Source organism: Narcine bancroftii, chromosome 11, assembly GCF_036971445.1.
Source record: "Narcine bancroftii isolate sNarBan1 chromosome 11, sNarBan1.hap1, whole genome shotgun sequence".
NCBI classification, from domain to species: domain Eukaryota; kingdom Metazoa; phylum Chordata; class Chondrichthyes; order Torpediniformes; family Narcinidae; genus Narcine; species Narcine bancroftii.
In genome coordinates this window covers 60,758,316-60,767,880 of record NC_091479.1, presented here as the reverse complement: position 1 = coordinate 60,767,880, position 9,565 = coordinate 60,758,316, and the positions used below count along the sequence as shown (strand labels likewise).

General features: G+C 44.1%; 1 long non-coding RNA gene across 1 annotated transcript; it reads left to right on the top strand.

Annotated features, from left to right (window-relative positions):
• The first annotated feature begins 1,589 nt into the window (after positions 1-1,589).
• Positions 1,590-2,552, top strand: LOC138745489 (uncharacterized). The gene is made up of 2 exons (XR_011346307.1): positions 1,590-1,681; positions 2,454-2,552. It is a non-coding gene; the product is annotated as an uncharacterized lncRNA (long non-coding RNA).
• The last annotated feature ends 7,013 nt before the right edge of the window (positions 2,553-9,565 follow it).

Below are 9,565 nucleotides of genomic sequence, written 5' to 3'. Positions count from 1 at the left end.
TGTACTTTTTAAAATTGTATGTAATAACCTTGTTGAATGAATAAATAAAGTTGTGAAAAAAAAGAGTTTTTTTTTGGAAACAAGTTTTGGATACAAGTTAATTTGTTTTTGGAACGAGTATTAAAAGTCAATTTATCATTTGATCCAATGTTGTTTTTATTAGGGGACATTAAATCAATTATTTAGGATTGAAATTGACTATTTACCATATTGGATTTTTATGTTTGTCTTTGGCAGTTTCTAAAAAGTGTTTGGCTATTACTTGCAAATCTAATTTGGTTTTAGGAATGCAAAGATGGCATGCTGAAATGAAATCCTGTATTCATTTAGAAAAGATAACATATAATTTGAGGGATAAATATAATTTTTCTGTAAAAGTATTGAGCCCATATTTAAAAACTCTTGGTATGAAAATTTAATCTCTCAGTCCACTCTGGTGGATGTCTCAGTCTCCGCAGCTGAAAATCTGATTATTGTTGGGTTTTTAGCAATGATAACCATTTAACAATTTACTGTATGGAAACAGGACCTATTGGCCCTTCTAGTCCGCACCGATTTACATGAAATTCCACTAGTTCCACCTACCCACTCCTATGCCCATAACCTTCCAACATACTATCATCCATGTACTCTTCTAGCCTCCTCTTAAATAACAGAATTGACCCTCCCATAACTACTTGTCCTTTCTTCTTTCTTTGTAGGTGGAAGGGGGAGGACGGAGGGTGTTAGTGGGGTGGATGAGGGAGGTTAGGGTTTTTTTATTCAATTATATAATGTTTGTATGAATATGTTATAATTAATGTTATATGATTTAAAAATTATAAATAAAATATCTTTAAAAAGTCAGTCCAAAAATCAGTCAACAGAATTCAATCTTAAAGTTCAATGTCTAAGTTCAGTTCTTTAACTGATAATAAAGGGCATCATTTTGTAATTGGAGAGGGAAATGATGGATGTTGCATTGCACAAACTTATGAGGCACATGCATTTTACACAGCTCTCCAGCTGCCCTCTGCTGCTCCAACAGCTACTCTCTGCTTCACAGCTGGATTCTCCCTTTGATCACAAAAGTTCTGAGCAATTGGCGAGTCAGCTGTATCACAAATTGCACAGATTTCTTAGCAGAAATCCATCTTTTATAATGATTGTCTAAAAGGTCAGTCCATGGTCCATAAAACCTCCCACTCACAAAGAAAATTTTGGTCAGTAAGAACAAAATTTTAGAAATTAATTAAGGTGTCACAATATACAGCAAAACACTATGTTCATCTACAAATACACGCAGTAACTAATTTAATTTATTAAGTTTAGCATCTAGAAAGACAATCAGCAATCACATTTTCCTTTCCCTTAATGTGCACTATCATCAATCATACTCTTGTAAAATCAAACTCCAATTTAACAAGTGTCTATTCTTATTCTTCATTTTGCACAATAATCAATGGATTATGATCAGTATACACCATAAGCAATTTTTGAGCTGTACAAATGTAAATATAAAAATGTTGTAGAGCCAACAAACGAGGTAACAATTCTTTCTCTATGATGGAATAATCCTTCTCATGATCATTAAACTTGTTTGAGAAGTAGAATACAGGATGGTCAATATTATTATCAGTCTTCTTCTGTAACAGCACTGCACCCACTGGCAATCAACGGCTAAAGAAAATGGTATCTTTAGGTTGGTGACATAAAATGGCCTTCAATGTTGCAAATGCTTCTTGTCAACATTTTGAGCAGATAAATATTTCTCCCTTCTTTAACAGTTTTGTTATATTATAGAGAGTGTAAAATTTGCAAAGTTTTTTTTACAAAACTTGCAATAGTAGCTCATCATTCCACTAATAGGAGCAGGGAAATCAGAGAGAGTCAAAACCTATGTCTCAACTGGCACCAAAGGCAATACCCAGATAAGTAGTAGATGCATGACCAAACTCACTTTTACTTAAATTGTGAGATTTATTTTTGTAAGTCAATTAACCAATTCTTCTAACTCAAGGATATCCTTTTCCCACGTGTCACTACTTATAAATAAGTCATCAATGTCAGTGCTTCAACCCCAGAATTACAGAACTAATCATCCTTGAAATGTCCCACAGCATTAGTCATTCCAAAGGACATGACCTTGTACTCATAGAGCCCAGAAGGTGTTACAAAAGCAGAAATCTCTGTACTCCTATCTGTTAAAGGAACACATCAGTAACCTTTCAACTAGTCAGAAATTTTGCCATCCCCACCTTGTCTATATAATTATCCTCTCTCGGAATAGGGAAGTTGAGGAAGCTGAGATAGATGCATATTTTCAGCATTTTAAGAAAGTGCTGTGATTTTAAAGTGGCCACCAAAACCAAATGATTCTTGGACAGAGTCCCTCACTGCAAATAAAAGCAAATGAACCCCTTCATCTAATTCTTTTCATTCTCAAAACAATAAGTTCTCATCATGTTTTTCAGGGACGAATGGAATCTCTCCAAGGCTCCTTAACTCTCTGGATGGTACACAGAAGATTCAATCTGCTTAACTCTCAATTCATAAACCATTTGTTGGAATAAGCCTGACTGAAAATTACTCCCTTGATCTGACTGAATTTCTCTAGCCAGGCCAACCAAGGTGAAAAACTGTAGTAAAGCCTTTTCTTTAATGTTCCTCAGAGGAATAACCTCCAGAAACCTTGCGACTGCGCACATATAGTGATTTGCAGCTTTGGTTTTGGGCAATGGGCCAACATAGTCCTTTTTGTTAGATAGAGTGGGGTTCAACATTTCCCTTCAGAAGTGACTTTGTCTTTGGCCACAATGGGATTCAACAAGTCTGTTGAGCTTTCCCTTTAACTATCCTCTGTAACATCAGAGACCATTAGTTTAATGGCCACTTTAAAATCACAGCACTTCCTTAAAATGGTGAAAATGTGCATCTATCTCAGCTTCCTCAACTTCCCTATTGGCCATAAACCCCTCACCATGACCAGGAAGTTGATTTCAGGGCTCATCTTTTCTCCTATCATTTTCCACTCTAATCTTTTCCAGCTCGTGTAGTCTAATTTTCTCCTCTGCCTCTAGTTCTAATATCCTCCTCTCCATTTCCAATCTCTTTTGTCTCTCAGCTGCCTCCAATGCTAATCTCTTTAATTCCAACTGTATTTGCTCAGAAGATTTACTCTTGGGGAACTTCTCTAACACTTCTTCAAACTTTCCTGCTTCCATGTAGTATTTTGCAATTTTCCTCTCTATCTCCACCTTTTTCATTTGTGGTTCTACTGAAACAATTGTCAACTTGGTGTTGGCAATAGTCACTAACTGGTGCTTGTTAGCCTTTTTCAAATTCTCAATAGAGGGTAATGCCAAATATACCCTCTATATCCATGGCTGCTAATGTGTTGCTATTGATTTCACACACACACTAACTTTTAGTTATTTTTTACCAAAGGAATTTCCTAGACTAGACTGGAATTCCATCAATCACCAAGCTCGTTTCAGACTCAGGCAATTGATCACTAATCAATCGCACTTGAAGCTCCCAAATTTGTTTGAATCCCAGACGAGCCCTCACTTTATTAAGCTCCGACTGCCGCTCCAGCTGGTGCTCTCTGCTTCACAGCTGGATTCTCCCTTTGTTCCAAGCATTGTCGAGTCAGCACTCAACTAACCCACAAGTGGCACAGAGTTCTTAGCAGAAATCCATCCTTTATAATGATAGTCCACAGTCCTGCGACATCACAGGCACCAGACCACTCCATCAAGAACATCTGCATGAGGTGGTGTCTTAAGAGAGCAGTCTCTATCCTCAAAGACCCCCACCACCCAGGCCATACCCTCTTCACTCTGCTACCATCAGATACAGGAGCCTGAAGACAAGCCCTCGGCGGCACAAAGACAGCTTCTTCCCCACTGCCGTCAGATTCCTGAATAATCAAAGACACTTAATTTTTTATGATAATGGTGTAAGACGGTTATAATGTGAATGTTTGCCCCGTGACGCTGCTGCAAAACATCGAATTTCATGACTTGTTCATGGCAATAAATCCAAAATCCAAAATGTTACTCCATGGTCCATTACACTACCCTTTTCAATTCTCCACCTCATTCCCTAGCCGACATGTCATTCCATAGTCTAATTCTCTGCAAAACCAAGGCCACCTTGGAAGAACACCTTATATTCTGTCTGGGCATCCTCCAAACGGATGGCAGTAAGATCGACTTCTATGGTTTCTTTTACCACCACCCTCTCCCCTCCAAACTCATCTGTCCCTATGTCTCCTTTCCTCTTGCTCTGTCTCTCTTCCCTTTCCCCTCGGTCTTCTTTCCCCATCCCTGCATTTACTGAGCCACCACTCCAATCAATTCTCACCTTTCCTCTCTCCTGTCTTCCCGTCCACATCCTTTTGTCTGTTGGTCTGCACTTGTCCTCCTGACATTTCTTTTAATTCAGGCACCTGCCTACTGTTTACTCATACCATGGATGTTGCGAGAGCTGACAAGTTCCTCCAGCATTTCTGTGCTTTTACTGTTTTGTATGCCATTGTGCCCTGATGGAAAAAGCTGGCAGTCATTAAAGGGACCGTGGGAACAAGTGCGAGCGAGGGGCAGAGCAAGCAGGTTCCAAGAAGATGAAATGGCAGCGGGATCGGTAAGTGTTCTTTTGGATCTTTCCATTGGCCAATTTAGTTCTAGAGGGGTAGTTCAAGCAGAGTGGAGAGAGACCAGTGGAGGAATGGACCTGTGCAGGAGTGAAACTAAGAGGCTGTGGATCATGAGGCTTCGGCAAACATAGACTGAGGATGAGCTTGATTCTAAGAGGTCTTTGATTTTAAGGTAGGAAGGGTTAATGGAGAGAGCTAGGGCAGTTAAATGCTACGAGTGCAGGATGTGGGAAATCTAGGACAGCACAATTGTCCCTGATGACTATACCTGCAAGAGATGCATCCAGCTGCAGCTCCTGGGAAACCATGTTAGGGAACTGGAGCTGGAGCTGGATGAATTCAGGATTATTCAGGAGGCAGAGCTAGTTATAGAGAGGGGCTTCTGGGAAACAAGTAACCCCTAAAAGGCAGGAGACAGGGTGACTGTTAGGAGAGGGAAGGGGGAGGGCAGATGACCCCTGTGGTCATTCTCCTCAACAACAAGTATACTGATTTGGAATCTGTTGGGGGATACGATCTATCAGGCACAAGTTGAGGTGGTCACATATCCAGCACAGAACCTGGCACGTCGGCTCTGAAGGGAAGGGGGGAAAAGAGGAGAGCTATGGTAATTGGGCACTCGTTGATTAGGTGAGCAGATAGGAAGTTTGGTGAATGAAATAAAGGCTGCTGGATGATATGTTGCCTCCCAGGTGCTAGGGTCAGGGATGTCTTTGATTGAGTTCATATCATTCTGGAGGGGGAGTGCGAGTAGCCGGATGTCATGATCCACGTGGAAATCAATGATATAGATAGGAGAAGGGAGGGGATGAGGTCCTGAAGAGGGAATATAGGGAGTTAAGAAAGAAGTTAAAAAGCAGCACCTCAGGGGTAGTAATGTCTGTACAATGCACCAGAGAGGGTAGGAACAGGAAGCTGTGGTAGATGAATACATGGCTGAAGAGTTGGTGCTAGGGGACAGGGGTTCAGATTAGTGGATCATTGGGTTCTCTTTTGGGGAATGTCTGACCTGAACAAAAAGGACGGACTCCACCTGAACTGGAGGGGGACCAATATCCCGATGGGCAGGTTTGGTAGAGTGGTTGGGGAGGGTTTAAATTAGTTTGGCAGATGGGTAGGGATTAGAATGTGAGGGCAGAGATTAGGTTAAAGAACAAAAGCATGAAGCTATGTATTCTGAGTTGGTGAGGAGGGACAGGCAGGGGGAAAAACTTAAAGGTAGCCATTTAGAGGGTTGGAAATGTGTCTATTTCAATGTTAGGAGTATTAGGAAGAAAGGGCATGAACAGAGCATGGATCAGTATGTGGAACTATGATATTGTGGCTGTTTACTGAAACTTGGCTGGAGGAAGGGCAAGATTGGTTGACACAGGTATCTGGGTTTAGGTGATTTAAAGGGAATAGGATGGGAAGTAGTAAAGTTGGGGGAGTAGCATTACTGGTCAGGGCTATAGAAAGTGGGGACACTGCAGAGGAATGTTCTCTGAGTCGGTGTGGGTGGAAATCAGAAATAGGAAGGGAGTTGGGAGTAGTCAATAGGCTCCCAAATAGCCTTTGGGTTATTGAGGACAGATTTTGGAATAGTGTGGGAAATACAGGGTTGTAGTTATGGGTAATTTCAATTTTCCTAATATTAACTGGCACCTCTTGACTGCCTATGGGATTCTGGAATTCATTAATGGGGTAGAGTTTAGGAGTAGGGAGGTCATGTTGCAACTCTACAAATCTCTGGTAAGACCACACTTAGAGTATTGTGTTCAGTTCTGGTCACCTCATTATAGGAAGGATGTGGAAGTGATGGAGAGGGGGCAGAGGAGATTTACCAGGATGTTGCCTGGATTGGAAAACAAGACTCATGAGGGAAGGTAAGCAGAGCTGGGACTTTTCTCTTGGAGTCTAGAAGGATGAGAGGAGACTTGATAGAAGTCTCTGAGATTCTTCTTTGGCTTGGCTTCGCGGACGAAGATTTATGGAGGAGTAATGTCCACATCAGCTGCAGGCTCGTTTGTGGCTGACAAGTCCGATGCGGGACAGGCAGACACGGTTGCAGTGGTTGCAAGGGAAATTTGTTTGGTTGCGGTTGGGTGTTGGGTTTTTCCTCCTTTGTCTTTTGACAGTGAGGTGGGCTCTGCAGTCTTCTTCAAAGGAGGTTGCTGCCCGCCAAACTGTGAGGCGCCAAGATGCACAGTTTGAGGTGATGTGGCAGTGGTCAATGTGGCAGGCACCAAGAGATTTCTTTAGGCACTCCTTGTACCTCTTCTTTGGTGCACCTCTGTCTCGGTGGCCAGTGGAGAACTCGCCATATAACATGATCTTGGGAAGGCGATGGTCCTCCATTCTGGAGACATGACCTACCCAGCGCAGTTTGATCTTCAGCAGCGTGGATTCCATGCTGTCGGCCTCTGCCATCTCGAGCACTTCGATGTTGGAGACAAAATCGCCCCAATGAATGTTGAGGATGGAGTGGAGACAACGCTGGTGGAAGCGTTCTAGGAGCCGTAGATGATGCCGGTAAAGGAGCCATGATTCGGAGCCGAAAAGGAGTGTAGGTATGACAACGGCTCTGTATACGCTAATCTTTGTGAGGTTTTTCAGTTGGTTGTTTTTCCAGACTGTTTTGTGTAGTCTTCCAAAGGCGCTATTTGCCTTGGCGAGTCTGTTGTCTATCTCGTTGTCGATCCTTGCATCCGATGAAATGGTGCAGCCAAGATAGGTAAACTGGTTGACCGTTTTGAGTTTTGTGTGCCCGATGGAGATGTGGTTCCTGGTAGTCATGGTGGGGAGATGGCTGATGGAGGACCTCAGTTTTCTTCAGGCTGACTTCCAGACTAAACATTTTGGCAGTTTCTGCAAAACAGGACATCAAGCGCTGAAGAGCTGGCTCTGAATGGGCAACTAAAGCGGCATCGTCTGCAAAGAGTAGTTCACGGACAAGTTGCTCTTGTGTCTTGGTGTGAGCTTGCAGGCGCCTCAGATTGAAGAGACTGCCATCCGTGCGGTACTGGATGTAAACAGCATCTTCATCGTTGAGGTCTTTCATGGCTTGTTTCAGCATCATTCTGAAGAAGATTGAAAAGAGGGTTGGTGCGAGAACGCAGCCTTGCTTCATGCCATTGTTAATGGAGAAGGGTTCAAAGTGCTCATTGCTGTATCTGACCCGACCTTGTTGGTTTTCGTGCAGTTGGATAACCATGTTGAGGAACTTTGGGGGGCATCCGAGGCGCTCTAGTATTTGCCAAAGCCCTTTCCTACTCACGGTGTCGAAGGCTTTGGTGAGGTCAACAAAGGTGATGTAGAGTCCTTTGTTTTGTTCTCTGCACTTTTCTTGGAGCTGACTGAGGGCAAAGACCATGTCGGTAGTTCCTCTGTTTGCGCAAAAGCCGCACTGTGATTCTGGGAGAACATTTTCGGCGACACTAGGTATTATTCTATTTAGAGAATCCTAGCGAAGATTTTGCTTGCAATGGAGAGCAGCGTGATTCCCCTATAGTTTGAGCAGTTTGATTTCTCACCTTTCTTTTTGTACAGGGTGATGATGATGGCATCACGAAGGTCCTGAGGCAGATTTCCTTGGTCCCAGCAGAGCTTGAAAAACTCATGCAGTTTGGCATGCAGAATTTTGCCGCCAGCCTTCCAGACCTCTGGGGGGATTCCATCCATACCTGCTGCTTTGCCACTTTTCAGTTGTTCAGTTGCCTTGTATGTCTCTTCCCGGGTGAGGACCTCATCCAGCTCTAGCCTTAAGGGCTGTTGAGGGAGCTGGAGCAGGGCGGAATCTTGGACTGAGCGGTTGGCACTGAAAAGAGATTGGAAGTGTTCTGACCATCGGTTGAGGATGGAGATCTTGTCGCTGAGGAGGACTTTGCCATTTGAGCTGCGCAGTGGGCTTTGGACTTGGGGTGAGGGGCCATACACAGCCTTTAGAGCCTCTTAAAAACCGCTGAAGTCGCCAATGTCCGCACTCAGCTGGGTTCGTTTGGCGAGGCTAGTCCACCACTCATTTTGGATCTCCCGGAGTTTGCGCTGAAGATGGCTGCATGCGCGACGGAAGGCTCATTTCTTCTCTGGCCAGGACGGCTTTGCAAGGTGAGCCTGGTGGGCAGCTCGCTTCTTTGCCAGCAGCTCCTGGATTTCCTGGTTGTTTTCGTCAAACCAGTCCTTGTTTTCCCTGGAGGAGAAGCCCAGTACCTCTTCAATGGATTGCAGTATGGCAGTCTTCAGCTGATCCCAGAGGGTTTCAGGGGACGAGTCCGTGAGGTGGATTGCATCCTCGAGCTTTGAGGTTTGCCAGGAAGTTTCCTCTCACTTCGTCTGTCTGCAAGTTTCCAACATTGAACCTCTTTCTGGGGGCTTTACTGTTCCTGGACTTTGGCTTGAAGTGAAGGTTGAGCTTGCAGCGAACCAGCCGGTGGTCAGTGTGGCATTCCATGCTGGGCATGACCCTGGTGTGGAGCTCATCTCGTTTGTCTCTTTCTCGTACCAGGACGTAGTCCAGGAGGTGCCAGTGTTTGGATCGGGGATGCATCCAGGTAGTCTTCAGGCTGTCCCTCTGCTGAATAAGGGTGTTTGTAATGACAAGCCGCTGTTCTGCGCAGAGCTCCAACAGGAGGCACCCGTTGTCGTTGCACTTGTCGACACCATGCTTGCCCAGGATTCCTGGCCAGGTTTCTGAGTCTTTGCCAACACGAGCATTGAAGTCGCCAAGGATGACAACCTTGTCGGCTGTAGGGGTGCATTGAATGAGGTTGCGCAGATCAGTGTAGAACTTGTCCTTTTCTGCTGGTTCCGCCTGGAGGGTTGGAGCATAGACACTGATGAGGGTGATGCGACGCTTGTTTTGAAGGGGGAGTCGCATGGACATGATCCAGTCAGAAGTCTCTGAGATTATGAGCAGCATAAATGGCGTGGACACCCAGCACCTGTTTC